Source organism: Bos indicus x Bos taurus, chromosome 21 (genome assembly GCF_003369695.1).
Source record: "Bos indicus x Bos taurus breed Angus x Brahman F1 hybrid chromosome 21, Bos_hybrid_MaternalHap_v2.0, whole genome shotgun sequence".
In the NCBI taxonomy this organism is placed as follows: Eukaryota; Metazoa; Chordata; class Mammalia; order Artiodactyla; family Bovidae; genus Bos; species Bos indicus x Bos taurus.
The window spans coordinates 31720644-31734716 of NC_040096.1; the positions used below are offsets into that span (position 1 = coordinate 31720644).

Sequence of the window (14073 nt, forward strand, 5' to 3'; positions counted from 1 at the left end):
ATAACATCTTATGCAACTATTTCCTTAGATTTATCCCTGAATAATCAGTTATTTCTATGAATGGTTCTGTTTACTTCTGTTGGCTACTCTAATGCTATTTTCTTCAAGAAAGTGATTATCTGATCATTCTCACCAGTCTGCTGCTGCTAAGTTGCTGCAGTCGTGTCCGACTCTGTGCGACCCCATAGACTACAGCCCACCAGGCTCCCCCGTCCCTGGGATTCTCCAGGCAAGAGTACTGGAGCGGGCTGCCATTTCCTTCTCCAGTGCATGAAAGTGAAAAGTGAAAGTGAAGTCGCACCAGTCTAGAGTCTGACAATAACTGAAATGATTTTTAAGGATCTCTATACTCTTGAAAAGGAATACTTCATAAAGTACTAGGAGCTAAATTCACTAGAATGCAAGGATACAGGATGATTCTACTTAGGCACTCTTGTTATAACCTAAACTTCCAATGCCACTGTAGATTCTCTACTTTTTAAAAATCTTATCACCATTAAGAGTATAATAAGCACCAAGAATCCAATTGCCCTCTGTTATGAAAAATACCAGTTCTGAGAGTTGACAGTATCACTTAAGAAGTTACTCTCATCTTTTCAGTCTATTAAACAGTTTTCTAGAACTGTTTATTAACCCAGATCAACAATAGTAGCTCTTAGTCCACAAAGCAGAAATAATTGAAAATATCTGAAGACTATAAAGTACCTTGTAGATAAATCAGCCTTAGCTTAGAGATTTTGTACCTATTCAGTGCTACTGCATTCACATATATGAAAAGTGAAGGACTCTGAATACAGCAGTTCTGAAAATCAACACATACAATCTTTCAGTGATATGTGCAAAGGAACTGATGTTTCTGCTTGTAAGTGCACTAAAATCCCTGTCACTATTCATTTACTAATACACTTCTTTTGTAAAAAGGAGAATCTGATGAATAATTCATGTTGGTAGCCTCTTTTAAGTTTACTATTTACAAGGCATAAAATAATGTTCCCTTTCTCTTTTTAAGTTAGGAAATATATTCATCTGGTTACTGAGCATCTCCCACAGTTTTAAAATTGGAAAATATGAAATGATGACCACCAGCTCTATTATCTTACAATAAAGGAAAATGACATATTGACATATTGAACCCTTGTCCCACAAGTTTCTGGATGACCATGGGCAAATTACGTTACCCTTCTTAGTCTGTTTTCTTTTTGATATAACAGTGTTAGTAGAAGGTTCTTGTGATAAGTGACTGATAAGCTAATACATGCAAAGAACTTGAAATATTTTATTATTAGTTTTATTGTTACTAGTAATAATGGCAGTATTTTAAAAAATGCATGCATACTTACTAGTCATAAATACAATGAAAAATTAACACAACACAAAATACCATTTCACAAATATTAGACTGATAAAAATCACTAAGTATGTTAACATAAACACTGATAAGAATATGAGGAAATGGGACTCCTATCCTTTACTAATGGGAAGTGTACTCTTTGGAGAACAATTTGATGTTACTTGGTAAAGTTGAACATGGATTTATCATAGGATTCAAAATTCTTACTGTAGGCATATGCACTTGAGAAACTCCCATACAGGTGCAAAAGAAGCTTATACAAGGATATTCACTGTATCATTGCTTGAAATAGTGAAAAAATAGAAACTACTGCCCTCAAATAGGTGTACAAACTGGGAATTTATTCATTTAAAAAAATGTCTAGAGCAGTTAAAATGAATTAATCAGAATTATATGCATCAACATAAATAAATTTCAACATGTTATGTGAAAATAGAAATTGAAAGAATTGTATGATAGCATTTATGTAAACTTTAAACACATACAAAAACAGAAATGTTTATGTTTATTATATGAATATATATAAATATATACACACTATACACATATATATTACACATACATATATACAAATAATATAAAAAGTGCATGGGAACTATATATACATACTCTAACTCTCTCAAAAGATAAATCACTGTGTAAGGGAAAGGAATGTAGATGGGGAGTTAGCTGTACCTGCCACATTTGGTTTCTTACCAGTATGAAAAAAGATCTAAGACAATATGGAAAAATGTTATCAGTTACTGAAAAATGATGTCAAGTTGGTACATAGGTATTGATAATTTTGTAAGGTATAGGTTGATAAAGTACATAAACTCATCAGATCAGATCAGATCAGATCAGTCGCTCAGTAGTGTCCAACTCTTTGCAACCCCATGAATCGCAGCACACCAGGCTTCCCTGTCCATCACCAACTCCCAGAGTTCACTCAGACTCACGTCCATAGAGTCCGTGATGCCATCTAGCCATCTCATCCTCTGTCATCCCCTTCTCCTCCTGTCCCCAATCCCTCCCAGCATCAGAGTCTTTTCCAATGAGTCAACTCTTCGAATGAGGTGGCCAAAGTACTGGAGTTTCAGCTTTAGTTATCATTCCCTCAAAAGAAATCCCAGGGCTGATCTCCTTCAGAATGGACTGGTTGGATCTCCTTGCAGTCCAAGGGACTCTCAAGAGTCTCCTCCAACACCACAGTTCAAAAGCCATCAATTCTTTGGCGCTCAGCCTTCTTCACAGTCCAACTCTCACATCCATACATGACCATAGGAAAAACCATAGCCTTGACTAGACAAACCTTTGTTGGCAAAGTAATGTCTCTGCTTTTGAATATGCTATCTAGGTTGGTCATAACTTTCCTTCCAAGGAGTAAGCGTCTTTTAATTTCATGGCTGCAGTCACCATCTGCGGTGATTTTGGAGCCCAGAAAAATAAAGTCTGACACTGTTTCCACCGTTTCCCCATCTATTTCCCATGAAGTGATGGGACCGGATGCCATGATCTTTGCTTTCTGAATGTTGAGCTTTAAGCCAACTTTTTCACTCTCCACTTTCACTTTCATCAAGAGGCTTTTCAGTTCCTCTTCACTTTCTGCCATAAGGGTGGTGTCATCTGCATACCTGAGGTTACTGATATTTCTCCCGGCAATCTTGATTCCAGCTTGTGCTTCTTCCAGTCCAGCGTTTCTCATGATGTACTCTGCATATAAGTTAAATAAACAGGGTGACAATATACAGCCTTGACGAACTCCTTTTCCTATTTGGAACCAGTCTGTTGTTCCATGTCCAGTTCTAACTGTTGCTTCCTGACCTGCATACAAATTTCTCAAGAGGCAGATCAGGTGGTCTTATATTCCCATCTCTCTCAGAATTTTCCACAGTTTATTGTGATCCACACAGTCAAAGGCTTTGGCATAGTCAAAGCAGAAATAGATGCTTTTCTGGAACTCTCTTGCTTTTTTTCATGATCCAGTGGATGTTGGCAATTTGATCTCTGGTTCCCCTGCCTTTTCTAAAACCAGCTTGAACATCAGGAAGTTCATGGTTCACATATTGCTGAAGCCTGGCTTGGAGAATTTTGAGCATTACTTTACTCGTGTGTGAGATGAGTGCAATTGTGCGGTAGTTTGAGCATTCTTTGGCATTGCCTTTCTTTGGGATTGGAATGAAAACTATTCTTTGCAGCCAAAGATGGAGAAGCTCTATACAGTCAGCAAAAACAAGACCAGGAGCTGACTGTGGCTCAGACCATGAACTCCTTATTGCCAAATTCAGACTTAAATTGAACAAAGTAGGGAAAACCACTAGACCATTCAGGTATGACTGAAATCAAATCCCTTATGATTATACAGTGGAAGTGAGAAATAGATTTAAGGGACTAGATCTGATAGATAAGAGTGCCTGATGAACTATGGAATGAGGTTTGTGACACTGTACAGAAGACAGGGATCAAGACCATTCCCATGGAAAAGAAATGCAAAAAAGCAAAATGGCTGTCTGGGGAGACCTTACAAATAGCTGTGAAAAGAAGAGAAGCGAAAAGCAAAGGAGAAAAGGAAAGATATAAACATCTGAATGCAGAGTTCCAAAGAATAGCAAGAAGAGATAAGAAAGCCTTCTTCAGTGATCAATGCAAAGAAATAGAGGAAAACAACAGAATGGGAAAGACTAGGGATCTCTTCAAGAAAATCAGAGATACCAAAGTAACATTTCATGCAAAGATGGGCTCGATAAAGGACAGAAATGGTATGGACCTAACAGAAGCAGAAGATATTAAGAAGAGATGCAAGAATACACAGAAGAACTGTACAAAAAAGAGCTTCACGACCCAGATGGTGTGATCACTAACCTAGAGCCAGACATCCTGGAATGTGATGTCAAGTGGGCCTTAGAAAGCATCACTATGAACAAAGCTAGTGGAGGTGATGGAATTCCAGTTGAGCTATTCCAAATCCTGAAAGATGATGATGTGAAAGTGTTGCACTCAATATGCCAGCAAATTTGGAAAACTCAGCAGTGGCCACAGGACTGGAAAAGGTCCGTTTTCATTCCAATCCCAAAGAAAGGCAATGCCAAAGAATGCTCAAACTACTGCACAATTGCACTCATCTCACATAAACTCCTAGAAAATTTAAATATTTTTGAAGAGAATAATGACAAACCAAAAGAGCATTGACTAAAATAAACAGGAAAAACAAACAAACAAACAAAAAACAAAAGAGCATTGAAACCTGTAAGATAAGGGTTAATGTTTTATTTCCCAGGTTTATTGAGATGCAGTTAATATACACATCCTTTAAGTTTAGGTACACAATGTGATGATTTGTGTATTGATTACAAAATATTACTGTTTTCTAGTTTCACCCCACTGATCAGAGAAGATACTTGATATAATTTCTATGTTTTTGGATTGTTGAGACTTCTTTTGTGGCATAACATAGGATTCATCCTTGAAAATGTTCCATGTGTGTTTGAGAGCAATATGTATTTTGCTGCTGTTGGATGGAGTGCTCTATATATGTCTGTTAGGTCCTTTTGGCCTAAGTGCTGTTTATTTATTTATTTTTTAAATTTTATTTTATTTTTAAACTTTACATAATTGTATTAGTTCTAAGTGCTGTTTAAATCTGCTGTTTCCTTATTGATTTCCTGTCTGGAAGATCTATCTATTATTGTTGGGTGTTTCTTGTTGCTGTGTAGTTGCTAAGTCATGTCTGACTCTTTCACAGCCTCATGGACTGTAGCCTGCCTGGCTCCTTGGCCATGGGGTTTCCCAGGCAAGAATACTGGAGTGGGTTGTCATTTCCTTCTCCAGGAATTTATTGTTGAGAGTGGGGTATTAATGTCCCCACTTATTACTGTATTGTTCTCCATTTAGTTCTGTTAGTATCAGTTTTATATATTTAGGGGCTCTAACGTTGGATACATAAATAATTACTCACTGTCATATCTTTGGTGGATTGACCCCTCTATCATTATATAATGATCTTCTTTGTCTCTTTTAACCATTTTTAGCTTAAAATCTATTTTTGTTGATATAAATATAGCTTCTCTTCCTTTCTTCTGGTTACCATTTCTTTGAAATACGTACACCCCTTTGCTCTCAGTCTTTGTGTCTTTAAAGCTAAAATGAGTCTCTAAGAGTCAGTATGTTGTGGGATATTGTTTTTATCCTTCAGCCTCTCTGTGTCTTTTGATTGGAGAATTTAATCCATTTACCCTTAAAGTAATTACTGGTTGCTAAGGACTTTACTATTGATATTTCACTAATTATTTTCTATTTTTTAGCTCCCTTGCCCTGTGTTCCCTTTCTTGCTGTCTTCATTTGTGATCTGATGACTTTTTGGGACAGTATGCTTTGACTTCTTTATACTAAGTGTATCTACTATAGGTTTTTCTTTGGGAAATCTTTTTATTGCATTCTGTTTTTTTAATTAGTTGATTTTAATTGGAGAATAATTAATTTACAATATTGTGGTGGTTTCTGCCATACATTGACATGAATCAGCCATGGGTGCACATACATGTGTGTCCCCATCCTGAACCCCCCTCCCTTCTCCCTCCCCACCCCATCCCTCTGGGTTGTCCCAGAGAACTGACTTTGAGTGCCCTGCTTCATGTATCAAACTTGTACTGGTCATCTGTTTCACATATAGTAACATACATGTTTCAATGCTATTGTCTCATATCATCCCACCCTCACCTTCTCCCATGTAGTCCAAAAGTCTGTTCTCTACATCTGTGTCTCTTTCACTGCCTTTAAGAGACACATGTACCCCAATGTTCACTGCAGCACTGTTTACAATAGCCAGGACATGGAAGCAACCTAGATGTCCACTGGCAGATGAATGGATAAGGAAGTTGTGGTGTATATTACATTCTGCTTTAAGTTGATAAGTTTGACAGCATACAGAAAATTTATGCAGTTGTCCCTCAGTATCTGTGGGGGATTGGTCCCAGGACCTGCTGTGGATACCAAAACTCACTGATGCTGAAGTCCCATCATTGGCACTCCATATCCTTGGTTCTGCACCTGCGGACTCAACCAACTACAGACTGTGTAGTACTATCAGTTCAGTTCAGTTCAGTCGCTCAGTTGTGTCCGACTCTGCAACCCCATGAATTGCAGCACGCCAGGCCTCCCTGTCCATCACCAACTCCTGGAGTTCACTCAGACTCATGTCCATCGAGTTGGTGATGCCATCCAGCCATCTCATCCTCTGTCGTCCCTTTCTCCTCCTGCCCCCAATCCCTCCCAGCATCAGAGTCTTTTCCAATGAGTCAACTCTTCGCATGAGGTGGCCAAAGTACTGGAGTTTCAGCTTTAGCATCAGTCCTTCCAAAGAAATCCCAGGGCTGATCTCCTTCAGAATGGACTGGTTGGATCTCCTTGCAGTCCAAGGGACTCTCAAGAGTCTTCTCCAACACCACAGTTCAAAAGCATCAATTCTTCAGCGCTCACCTTTCTTCACAGTCCAACTTTATAGTATTTATTAAAATAAAAACTTGGATGTAAGTGGACGTGCACATTTCAGACCTGTGTTGTTTAAAAGTCAACTGTACTTTTATTTCTCCTTCCTCATATTTCAGGTTACTTATGTTACAGTTTACATGTTTTTATAGTGTTCATTCAATAACAAATTTCTGTGGTTATGGTTATATCTATTACATTTGATTTTTCACTTTCAAACTAGCTTGTAAGTGAATTTTATGTATCACCATTATAATACCAGAGATCTGATTTTGACTATATGGTTAGCATTACCAGTGAGTATTACACATCCATATGTTTTTGTCTTATTAATTATCACCTTTTTCTTTAAACCTGAAGAACGCCCTATAGTATTTCTTGTAAGGGAGGTCTAGTGGTGATGAACTTCCTCTGCTTTTTTTGTTTGAGAAAGTATTTCTCCTTCATTCCTGAAGGACAGCATTGCTGAGTACAGCATTCTTGGTTGGCAGTTTTTTCTTCAATATTCTGAAAGGCTGTGCCAGAGGCTGGGCTTCTTGATCAGGCTGCTGGCTGTGCTCTGATATTGAGCAAGACTGCTGGCTGGCCTCTCTGGTTGGAAGCGGTCTCCAGTTGTATCTCATAGATGGGTGGGTCTAGAAACTGTCTCTGTGGTTGAGAAGAATTTTGTCTGGGCTCCATTACAGGGTGGGGTGCAGGCTATACTCTGCAGCTGAGGATGGGACCATAGCTGGGTTCTGAGCTTTCCCAAGGTTACTGTTCAGTCCTCCTGGTTATGTGGGGTCAGAAGCTGAGCTCAACAGTTGGACACGGCTGCTGGCTTGACTCCCTGCCTGAACAGGGCTGTAGTTTGGACTCTGCAGCTGCCTAGGTTCCATAGCTGACCTTCCTGTATAGTCAGAAATGAAGGTAATGCTGAGCAAGAGGGCACAGATGATGACCTGTTTTCCTGCCCAGGCTGCATGGTAAAACAAGCTCTATAGCTGGTACAGCCTGGGGACCCTAAGCAGCAGAATTGCAACTGAATTCCCTGACCAGATGGGGCGACAGCTCAACTTCGTATATGGGCAGAGCTGCTGCCTGGGATCTCTGCTTGGGCACCACAGTAGCCAGGAGCACAGTCCACCAAGATCTGAGTGCTGAAGCACCACACTCCCCTGTTCTATTTGCTCCCCAGTGGTCAAGCCCTGCAGATTCCCCCAGTAATCTTTGTTAGGTGAGACCAAAGTGGAAGTGTCCCACAATGCTGGGGGAGCTAGATGTCCATCTGGGCTCCTTCTTAGTACTGGAGGAACCACAGGCTTGGGGGGCCTGCATGTAGCACTGTGCTGGCCTGTGGGAGTGCGGTGTGTGGCTGCTCCTCTTACCCTTCTAATGAGGTACTTCTTGGTCTCTGAGGTCTAGTGGGAGATGCTTCAGGCTTACTCACTTTGTTTATTCTGAGTTTTCACAGTGGTTCTTGTCTATGGATAGTTACTATTTGGGCTTCTAGTGAGGCCATCTGTTTGATGGCACAATAAGTTCACAAACAATGAATGAAGACCTTATAAATGGAGCATTTACCACAGGGAATGAACACTGATCCTGACAAATAGGAATATCATCTACAGCACTGGGATCCATTTCATAGTACAAGATGGTTGGCTGTTCTTTAGTATATTCCGTCCATATCTCAGAAAAGTTCTGGAGGCCAAAAAAGCCAAGATTAAGGTGCCAGCAGGGTTGGATTCCCATGAGGCTGCTCTTTTTGGTTTCCAGATGGCTGTCTTCTTGCTACCTCTTCATATGGTTGTTCCTCTATGCAAGTGCCTAATGATTTTATCATATACCAAGAGCTTTTATAACTAAAAAACTCAATACCTCCAATAGGAAAATGGGCAAGTACATGAATAGGCAACTCACAAATGACTGTCTGAGTCATCAAGGAAGTCCTATTTAAAATGGCCAATGAACATTTAAAAATGTGCAGTATCACTACTAATATAAAGAAATGAAATATTTTCACCTCTCAGTCTGGCTAAGACTCAAAAGAATGATGCTATTCAACACTGTCTAGGCTGAAGGTACAAGGACATATTCATATGTAATCTCTCAGTTCAGTTCAGTTCAGTTCAGTCATTCAGTCGTGTCCGACTCTTTGCGACCCCATGAATCCCAGCATGCCAGGCCTCCCTGTCCATCACCAACTCCCAGAGTTCACCCAAACTCATGTCCATTGAGTTGGTGATGCCATCCAGCCATCTCATCCTCTGTCATCCCCTTCTCCTCCTACCCCCAATCCCTCCCAGCATCAGAGTCTTTTCCAATGAGTCAGCTCTTCACATGAGGTGGCCAAAGTATTGGAGTTTCAGCTTTAGCATCAGTCCTTCCAAAGAACACCCAGGACTGATCTCGTTTAGAATGGACTGGTTGGATCTCCTTGCAGTCCAAGGGACTCTCAAGAGTCTTCTCCAACACCACAGGTCAAAAGCATCAATTCTTTGGCGCTCAGCCTTCTTCACAGTCCAACTCTCATGTCCATACATGACTACTGGAAAAACCATGGCCTTGACTAGATGGACCTTTGTTGGCAAAGTAATGTCTCTGCTTTTGAATATGCTATCTAGGTTGGTCATAACTTTCCTTCCAAGGAGTAAGTGTCTTTTCATATCATGGCTGCAATCACCATCTGCAGTGATTTTGGAGCCCCCAAAAATTAAGTCTGACACTGTTTCCACTGTTTCCCCATCTAATTCCCATGAAGTGATGGGACCAGATGCCATGATCTTCATTTTCTGAATGTTGAGCTTTAAGCCAACTTTTTCACTCTCCTCTTTCACTTTCATCAAGAAGCTTTTTAGTTCCTCTTCACTTTCTGCCATAAGGGCAGTGTCATCTGCATATCTGAGGTTACTGATATTTCTCCCAGCAATCTTGATTCCAGCTTGTGCTTCTTCCAGTCCAGCGTTTCTCATGATGTACTCTGCATGTATGTTAAATAAGCAGGGTGACAATATATAGCCTTGACGTACTCCTTTTCCTATTTGGAACCAGTCTGTTGTTCCATGTCCAGTTCTAACTGTTGCTTCCTGACCTGCATACAGGTTTCTCAAGAGGCAGGTCAGGTGGTCTGGTATTTCCATTTCTTTCAGAATTTTCCACATTTTATTGTGATCCACACAGTCAAAGGCTTTGGCATAGTCAATAAAGCAGAAATAGATGTTTTTTCTGGAACTCTCTTGCTTTTTCCATGATCCAGCAGATGTTGGCAATTTGATCTCTCCGTGTAGGACAATTTGGCAATTTGGATCAAAATCCTTAATACACATTCTATGACCCCAAATTATGCTTCTCAAAGTTTAATAGAAAACAATAATCAATTATAGGGAAAGATATTCTTTACAGTGTTATCTATAATAGTAAAATGCTAGAATAAACCTATTTAAGTAATAGGTCACCTGAAGCAAATCACCTTGGGCTTCTCAGGTAGCATTAGTGGTAAAGAAGTGGCCTGCCAATGCAGGAGACATAAGAGGTGTCGGTTTGTTCCCTGGGTCGGGAAGATCCCCTGGAGGAGGGCATGGCAACCTACTCCAGTATTCTTGCCTGGAGAATTCTTGTGGACCGAGGGGTGAGACTACAATCCACAGGGTCACAAAGAGTTGGACATGACTGAAATGACTTAGCACACATGCACGAAGCAAATCAATGCCACATAATCAAATGCTTGGAAAGCCGGTAGAAATTCATTTGCAAGTTTCTGTTGATTTGGAAAAAAATAAATTAAAAAGTATGACGAAAAAGTATGACATAAAAAGTATGTATAAGTATTACAATTTGTTTTCATAAAATAACCACATATATTACACCAAAACCAAAATTAAAACCAGTGATTATCTTTGGGTGGTGGGATTAAAGACAATGCTTGTATGTTAAAAAATGCATTGTGATCTTCTATGTTTTCCAAATTGTTGTAGTAACTCCTACAGCGCAATGGTAAAAATACAAATAATTCAATTAAAAATAGGCAAAGCACCTGAATACATGTTTTACCAAAGAACAGATACAAATGGCCAGCAGACACAGGAGAAGATGTTCCACATCACTAACCATCAGGGACATCAAATCCAAACCACAGTGACACACTACCTGCACCTGTCAGGGTGGGTATAAAAACAAACAAAAGAGAGACCCTGAAAACCAGGAAATAACACTGGCAGGATGCAGAGAGAAAAGTGAAACCTTGTACACTGTTGGTGGGAAAGTCTATTTGTAGAGTCACTATGAAAACCAGTGCGGCATTCCTCCAAAGATGACACACAGAAGCGCCGTATGGTCTGTCAATTCCACTTCTGGGTATATATCTGAAGGGAATCAATCATTATCTTAAAGAGATACTTGCACTCTCATGTTCACTGCAGCATTATCCAGAGTAGCTAAATGTCCATCAACAGATGAATGGATAAAGAAAAGTGGTAAAGTTGTATATAGGGCTTCCCAGGTGGCTCAGAGGGCTTCCCGGGTAGCTCAGCTGGTGAAGAATGCGCCTGCAATGCAGGAAGAGACCCTGGAGGCTACCCACTCCAGTACTCATGGGCCTCCCTGTTGGCTTAGATGGTAAAGAATCTGCCTGAAACGTGGGAGCCCTGGGTTCAATCCCTGGGTTGGGAAGATCCCGTGGAGGAGGCCTGGCAACCCACTCCAGTATTCTTGCCTAGAGAATCTGCATGGACAAAGGAGCCTGGCAGGCTAGAGTCTACGAGGCCGCAAACAGCTGGACACAACTGAGCGACTACGTACACACACACAGATGGCTCAGTGGTAAGGGATCCGCCTACCAGTGCAGGAGATGCAAGAGGCATTGGTTTGATACCTGGGTGAGGAAGATCCCCTGGAGGAGGAAACGGCAACCGATTCCAGTAATTTTGCCTGGAAAATTCCATAGAGTTGGACACAACTGAGCACACCTGCAAAGTGGTGTGTGTGTGTGTATAAAATGAAATATTATTCAGCCATAAAAAAATAAGGAAATCCTGCAATTTCTAACAATATGGGTTGCCCTTGAAGGCATTATGCTATGTGAAATAAGTCAGACAGTTAAAGGGCAAATACTGTGTGGAATCTGAAAGGGTTGAACTCTCAGAAACAGTAGAATGGTTGCTGCCCAATGCTGGGGGTGGGTAGGGGAAAGGGGGAGATGCTGGTTAAAGGGTACAAACTTACATTTATAAGATGAGTAAGTTCTAGGAATGTAACACACAGCATGGTGACTAAAAGCTAGAGTACTGCACTACATACTTGAAAGTTGCTAAACAGTAGCTCTTAAATGTTTCAGTATACACACACACAAAAGGCAATTATGTAAGGTGATGGAGGTGTTAACTAACAGTTACTGTGGTAATCATTTTGCCCTATATATATGTGTAACAAATCATCACCTTGTACATCTTAAACTTACACAACGCTATATATGTCCACCCATGTCTCAATAAAGCCAGGAAAAAAACCGAATTGCAGAGCCTCAGGACTGACGCATTTCCTTGGCAAATTTCAAACCAGTTTGTTTTTTCACATTGCAATTTTTTCTGTCCTATACATAATACTGCTTTCCTAGAACTATGCTAAACACTTGAAATTGCCAATATTTGCATCTTACAAAAAAATTCCAATGTTTTATAGCCAAAAGATATTATTTGGATATTCTGTTAAAGGTTTTTTTTTTTTTTTTTTAATTTGTTTTTGTATCCCAGGACCTTGTAAAGTGTCTGGCATAAAGTGAGTACAAGTGGCAATATTTTGAGGTGATAAGATATTTCTGAGGATCTCTTAGGGCTAGAACCTTGACTGAACCTTCTAAAATAGGGAGAATAAACACTGTTATTACCTCATCTCGGTTAGACACCCTCTTGCCTCTTCCATGCCAGATAAGAAGAGAAAAGGGACATACGTCAGAGTGATGTACCCTCTTCCAGCTCTACCTTAGTAGTACAGGCAAGACAGCAGTGCCAAAAACTGTGCTGGAATGCTTCGCTCACAACTTTGCAATGCTAGAGATTTATAAACCGACAAAAAGGCGCAGGTTGCAGCAGGGAGTGGAGTGAGATTTCCTGTTGGTTCATATTTGAGAAGGTGAGAAAGAAAGCATGAGACTATTTACATATATTCTGCTTGCTTCACTAGGAAGATCTGAGATAGAGTTTGTGGTCCTACACACAGGGATCATCAAGCCAGCTAACAATACATTATCTACAAGAAAACAATATTTACCAAAAGTGCTTCAAGCCAGATAGAGTGACATCGTTTTGCTCTGAAGCACTGTAATTGCCTATCATCCTTTTTAAGTTACATGAATTATTCGGTTTGGCAGATCACCACTGTTATTTTTTCCCCCCAATAACCTTTTTTTCTTTAATGAAGGATCTGGTAACTATAATAATAAGTGTAAAAATGTAGGTACTGTCTCCTGGAAGGCCCACTGGAATTGCACTGAAGCATCTGGCTGGGCCTTCTGGCTCACTGTAGTTGAGTTGTCTGGATGACAAGAATGCAGGGCTGCTGCATCACACAGTAGCCCAAGGGAGGATGCTGGGACTCAATGGCATTTATCAGCAGGGAGGGCCAGGTTCTACAGACCAAAGGGACATGGGGAAATTGAATGAGATCAAGCAACAGAGAGAAAGGCCAGGGAGGGTCAAAGTCAAGTGCTGCATGATAAATGGTCTGTGGACCCAAAGGGCCTGCCTAGTACTCTCGAGCAATAAATATGCTTGGGGAGAGAGGGCAGGCGGCTGCAAGGGACAAGTTAACAAAGTAATCAAGGGTAAGAAAGATCCTGAATGAAACAACTGTTTCCAAGAAAGCACTACAAGAGACCAGATGAAATTTATGAACTGAGAAAGAAGCGAATGCAGAAGAGGGCATTCTCTTTCTCCTATTAACCTACTATAAGCTTCAAAGAGTAACAAATTGCATGGGTTTTGGGAGTCAGAGATCAGTGCAGATCACAGAGGAGTTTCTGCTAGGTGGGACAGGTAATTGATTAACACCAGATGGAATCCTATTGGGAAATTAAATGTCCTATCTGATTCCAGATTCACCAGGGAAAAAGAATTTGAATGTCAGAGTAGGAATAAATTTCCCTGGAGAAAAGGTGACCATGGAAGGAAACAGGGTTGACCTTAAACAGGTGTTAGAAATTGCCACATTTGTGTAGAGGAAAATACACAGCTGTTGGAAGTCCAGATAGACCTGAGTTTCAGTCTCAATTCTCCTATTTAAAT

General features: G+C 40.3%; 1 protein-coding gene across 4 annotated transcripts in view; it reads right to left on the minus strand.

Moving 5' to 3' along the window:
• Nucleotides 1-14073, minus strand: part of SCAPER (S-phase cyclin A associated protein in the ER) — a 423671-nt gene that overhangs the window by 70115 nt on the left and 339483 nt on the right. The window lies entirely within an intron of this gene.